The sequence below is a fragment of the Octodon degus genome, unplaced genomic scaffold, assembly GCF_000260255.1.
Source record: "Octodon degus isolate 3935 unplaced genomic scaffold, OctDeg1.0 scaffold00003, whole genome shotgun sequence".
Classification (NCBI taxonomy): Eukaryota; Metazoa; Chordata; class Mammalia; order Rodentia; family Octodontidae; genus Octodon; species Octodon degus.
In genome coordinates, this window is record NW_004524579.1 from 15,816,126 (window position 1) to 15,822,607 (window position 6,482).

Here is a 6,482-nt window from a genome sequence, read left to right on the forward strand (position 1 = left end):
CCTGTAACAACCAAATGCATAAAAAAAAGAAAACGTACCTGGACAATTTTCAATAAAAGACAGGTAAATTTCCCTACATCATGACATAGTTTAGTTCAGTCATCAGAATTTATCCCCTTCTCCAGGTAAATATGTGATGGAGTCTCCCAGGCTGTATGTAATAGAATTCCAATGCAACATTGGAAATATTTGTGTTGAGAAGAGAGGATCAGATGTCATGCTTTTGGCCATCAGGCTTTTGCTTTTGAGTCATGGTGGAGATTGGGCCCAGTCTCATTGCCATACAACATTAAGAAAAAGCCATGTTGAACACTGGACTACTGATGTCCTGTGTGGACACAGGCATAAATAAAGATACATTGTTATGAACTTTGACCTAGTCCCACTTTTCCACAACTGGAGACAGGTAATACCCCATGTTTTCTTTACTGAAGCTGTAAAAAGACAGGGTTTAAATAAAAAGAACTTCAGAGCATTCCATCAAACACATTGTAAATTATGTTTCTTGTATATTTCACCAAATATGAATGTTGAGTTTTGCGTGATATTCAAAAGTGGGAACAAAGTATGAGGGTTATGTTTTCCAGCACAGCAAAGAAGCTGAAGGGGATGAGGGGAGGGGCCTTTATTAATGCTGAGGACATGGAGAGGATGATCCCAGGGAGATGGGGGGATCCTCTGACCTGAGACAATGAAGGCTGAGACTGTGTGGATTTTTGCTAGGGGCGGAGTTTGATTGGTGGGTTCGGTAACATGTAAGAAGCTGACTAGGGCTCCCTGTGCATGCAGAAAAGTAAGAGCAAGTTGTATCCAGAGCTGGAGTGGGGAAGAAGGAAGTGGTCATTGGGTATCTTTCTTATCTTAGCTGTTGTGTTTGGGGGAGTCAGCCTTATTGAATCAGAGCCTTAATAATTTAGCAATTTGTACTGGGTCTGGAACCTCTCAATAAGGAAAGAGATGAGGAAAATGGGCTGAATAATTTAATACTTTTTGACATGATACGCCTCTTTTTTTTTTTTTTTGATAATGTATTAAGTGCTAATACAAGGGAACTGTGAGAGACACATAAATAAAGGGAAGATAATCAGGTAGGGCCAATCAGAATCAACAAGGTAAGTTTGAAAGCAAACATTATAGAGTGATACAATATGTCACTCTGGAAAAGACACAGGACCCCTGAAAGAGGAAATCAGTGCATTGAACAGACTTACTTCACACCAAGATGGAGAGCATGTGTGTAAGAGATCCAGGAGGTGTGCTGCTCTATTTATTTGGTCCCTACAATTTTTGTAAGTGTTAATTACTTTTACTCTCACTTTTTAATTGGGGAGAGGCTTACTGGGGTTTGTAACCTCATGTATAATTGGTATTGCTAAGACTGAAGCTGAGGTGTGTCTAATTTCAAGGTCCTTGCTTTTCCGCACCCCTGCGCAGGACTAGAACGGATTGGGAAAATGAAAACTCCATTCGAGATGATTTTCAAAATTGCAAAACAGAGGATAAGATGGTTCAATTGTATCATCATGCCATTAAAAGGTAGATACAGTGACAAGGGAAGAGAGAAAAGGATAAAGAAACACAACAGAGAAAACCACACATCACAGGAAAATTAGACTATGGGAAGCCCAGAAAATAGCTCCTATTCCTTTGAAAACTTTAATACATTTTAAATTCTCATTGGAGGGCCAGAAAGATAGCTCAGTAGACTAAGCTCCTGCTTAGGGAAGCGCAAGTGCAGGGAGAGGGGTTTCATCCCCGGAACCACAGGCCTCGCGGGCCCCGCCCTGGAGCACTCAGAGCTGGTGACTGAGTCCCCGTGCGGTGGCGCGTGCCTGTGATCCCAGCACCGGGGAGGCCAAAAACAGGAGTCCAAGCTGCGTAGTGAGAACCTGTACAAAATGCATTTTACGAAGGCATTTAACTTCTCATTCGTTACGTCATTCAGCGTATACCTAACGAATGAGAATTTAATTTCTTTCTAACACTTTCTGCATTAGGGTGTTCTGTCTGCTTTAGTTTTTCCTTCCAACAAAATATGATCACTTCTTCCATCTCCTCCATCTCTCCTCCATCCAATAAAATTCCAGTTATATAAGGGAAGTTTTAGGAAAATACCTTAAACAGAATGAGTCTTCCCATTTCTCATGTTGGATATAGCCAGCTGCTACATTTCTCAGGTAAGGCTCATGTAATTTGATTGTGTCAATAATTCCATATCTCACAGAAAGTTTAAAAAATGCCAATTCCAACTAAAACAGAAATTTTAAGTAAGTAACAAGCACAGTAGACTTACAGTTTCCAAAGTGACTTTAACATACAATAACATTTGAGAGCATGTGGTTTTCATGAAAACTCAGTTAATTTTTTTTTAATCCTAAATGGATCTTAATTTTTGCTATCCTAGCAGAAGTGAGTGGCACATGAACAATGCCAGACACAGGCTTTGAAGACCACGCAGGCCTGAAACTGGGCACCAGTTTGTTACACTTTAAACACATTAACATTTTAACATATTTTTCTCTGTGTACGAACAGATGACCATCAGCTTCCGATATTCTCTTGTACTAAGTGGGAGGTTGCAGCGTAACAGTTGCTATATGGTTTTCTGGACACAATACCTCCCTCTTCTCTGCTCTCTGCTCCACCTAACCTAATGAGGACACTGAGTCCACAAACAAAAGCAACTTGTAAGAAGTTCCAGAGCTGAGTGGCAACAAAGCGTAGAAGTCTTCAGGTGTCTTATTCACACGTTGTTTCCATGATAAAACTTTAAAGATAGTGGCGGGAAACCAATAACTGCCCTGAAAACTGATTGAAAGGAATAAATAAACTGGTATATGGCTTTTCCTCTCCTACCTAAAATATCCAGTGTTGCTGTGAATCAAGCTTATGATCTGCTTAATAGGTCTTTGCTTCACTGTATTACATATTTTATTCTTTTCATTTCTGTAATGTTGAATCCACCCTGATTTCTGTCTTGAATCCCTAGCCACCAGTTGATTTCTTTCTAACCCTTTCTGCATTAGAGTGTTTTGTCTGCTTTAGTTTTTCCTTCCAACAAAATATGATTACTTCTGTCTCCTCCATCTTCTTTCCCCTCACCTTTATCTTCTTGTATCTCCTCCTCCTTCTCTTATGTGGTTCATCTGTTAAGACATAATAAAAATATATCTGGTCTACAAGATATTTCATGATTATTTCATACATTATTTTCAATTCTTGGTGAATACTGGTGTACCCTGGTCATGAAGCTCAAAGTTATCTATTTTAATCAAATTGCTCACCAGTTTCCTCCTCTGGTATGCAGTTGGAGGAACAGGAGAAAGTTCAGAGTTCATTGCATCGCAGGCTCTATCTGTTGGTTTACCTCTATTTGGAAATATAAAATAAGGTCGGAAACATGGCATTTAGAATATTTAAGACTAATAAGTGACTGGTTTTATAGCAACATTTGAGCTATTTTAGAGCAAATAGTGATTGCTTCTTTTAAATACACAGTTGATGATGTCAGGTCTACAATTTGTTTAGCCCGCGCACACTCAGGCTTGCAGCTAAAATCTACATCCTGCCACTCACTCCTTCGATGACCTTGGGCAAGTCTCATAATTTCTCCACATCTAAATTTCTTTGTGTGTAAAATTGGGATAATAATCTTGACCTCACAGAGAGGTTGTATGAATTAACTGATTAATGATTATAAAGCAATTTGAAAATACAGAATGCTATATAAATGCTAACTATTGTTATTAAGCAAATCAATTCAGAAAATCAAGATAATGACATTTCTTTTCAATCTATTTCTTAAAGTGCTTAATGCCATCGCATCTAAGCTCAGTGGTGTAAAAAAGCAGTTTAAATATTTATAACTTGAAGTTTTCTGGTTTAATCAGTTCCTACTGCATATGAGGGAAGAAAAAATTCCCTTAAAGTAGAAACTTGAATTTATCATTCAAGTTGACTTTTTTTGCTTGAATTAGTTTAATTTCAAGAAAATAAACATCTGAAGCAAACACTCATATATCTGTTATCTCTGGACTTTGAGAACTAAGTGTATATTAAAATCCTAATATTCCAACTCCTTTGCTTTTTATATGTGAAGAAAGTGTTTGAAAAGCATAGTGATTTGGTCATGTTTGCATGTTTTTTATTCTTTTTTTTTTTTTTTTTTGTATTAATCCAGGGTCTACAGGATCTCGCTGTACAGATCAGACTTGTACTGATTCTCCTATTTTCAGCCTCCCAAATGCTGGGATTACAGGTGCTTGCACCACTCCGAGTCTCAATCGCCATCTCAGCATGCCCTGGGGGAGTAGGGTTGGCAGGGCACATCATGGATTGAACCCCAGCCCCTGTCTGCCTAAGCAGGCATTTTAATCCACTGAGCTATCTGACCAGCCCTTGCATGGGCTTTATGTCATAATTGATGTCGGTTTTTGAGCCCTGATGTTGGACCCCTTTATGCTGCTGAAGAAAGTAGAACTAAGGGAGAGAAAGTAGGAGCCCTTATGTAAATAATCTCACTTAGAAAGAATTAGGAAACTCTTGCGCTGAAAGTATAGGAGCAGTTATTATATGCTTTAAACATAACATTAATCCTCTGACCAGTTCCTAGTGTATCCTTTGTGAGATTTTGTCTGCGCATCTTTGGAGGCATAAAACTTTTAAGACTGATAGGAACAACCCTTCTGACTTTCTACTTTCACTTAATTTTGTCATTGTTCTTTTTCAGGCAGGGAAATCAAGAATTTTCAGGGTACAGATAGGTAGTACTCTGTGAAGTACTATATAAACAGAGTCTGCCAAAAATCTATGTGCATGTCAGGAAAAGAAAAATAGTGTGACATTTTTTCAACAGCTGATGTTAACCTTAGGTAGGAGACCCAAGAAGATGCCATAATTGCAGAGAACCTGCTGCACTGGCCCTTAGAGAAGAAATTGAAAATGCATGTGCCGGAAGCTCAATGACCGAGGTTACCCAAGCAGCGGTTTGCCATACTAATAAATGTCAGGCAGCTAATGACCACTACTTGGAACACCTGTTGTAATTGTAGAGGCCAAAGGAAACACATTCATCTCATAATGTCTTGATAAATTTAGTATTAAAATTTTATGCAACTTTTTCTTTTCTTGAAGGTTGCATACATTTTGATGGACTCTGTAATACACATATACACACATTTTAATAAACACACAAGAAGTTGAAGAGTACAGATTTCCACTTGGAATGTTCCAGTTCTGTGACCAGCTCAGCCCCAGTTAGGGAGCTCTAGCTAGCCACAGCTTCTCACTGGGGCATGGCTCCCTAATCAGTTAAAAAGGGTCAGGTTAAAAATCTGTTCAAGTCCCGCAGCACTAAATGCTGTGCTGTCTGAATACAGAGTAGAGTATTCCTCAGGTAGATTTCAGATTCTGAATAGGTCATAGACAATAAATCTGATTGTAAAACCAGTCACACTTTAAACCAAATGCTCATTTGAGGTTTCCTATCCTCAAAGAATAAATTTGCAGAATGTTAATGCTTGAAGGAATATTAGAGATCATTTCATCTGATTCCATCATTTTATTATGAGAAATTGAAGTCTTGAAATATTAAGTAAATAGTCCAAGGTCACAAAGTCAGTCTGTGAGGAAACTGAGTCTAATGAGACAGATTTTTGTGACTTCCAACTGAATGTACTTTCTTCTAAACCATCAATTTAGATGTTGCTGAAGTAAGTGGCACTTTCTCTTCAAGGTTAGGACTTTCATAATAGTTAATAGAATAGTCAAATCCTTAAAAGTTTTGTCCTAGTTGTCTTTTTTACATTTATCATGAGTTCTTTTCTTAAGACATGGCCTTTCAAAGAGGGTATTTGTTTAAAAATAATGAGGCTCAAAAGCCACAGTGTCTAAAATACAATAATTAATACCCACTGTTTCCTCTGAAGCCATGTTGCTAATAGGAGTCAAAGATTTTTTCTTGGTTGAACTAGGAGAAATCTGCTATTTCCTTTGTAGAAGAGCTTAGAGCCTTTTTGGTTCAAACTTAGGCTTTCATAGGAGTCCTACACTCAAGACATCATTAAGGAAAAGGTTGACTGTCATTCATAGAATAGTACTGACTGGGAAAAAAAAACAAATGTTTCTGATTTAACAAACTCTACTCATCATTTAAGTAACTCACTATTGTAGGAGATGCTTGTATTGGCACTTGAGAGCTTCCAAACCAGTATGTCTGTGACAGTCCAGGGATGCATAGTCTGGCATATAAATGACACACTTCCATTGTCATGAAAGATGTTGTGCAACCACAGTAAGAATCCTCTCCACAAAAACTGGTGACCAGGCACATAGATTTTTTATTTCTTTTTTTGATTGTTTTTAATATGGTTTATTAGCACAGTAACAAATGCAGACATAAGAAGTCTACAACATTTAACCAATCCACTGAGTGACTCCTATTCCACGCCTTACAGTTAACAGCTTAAGGTATTTCACTACAG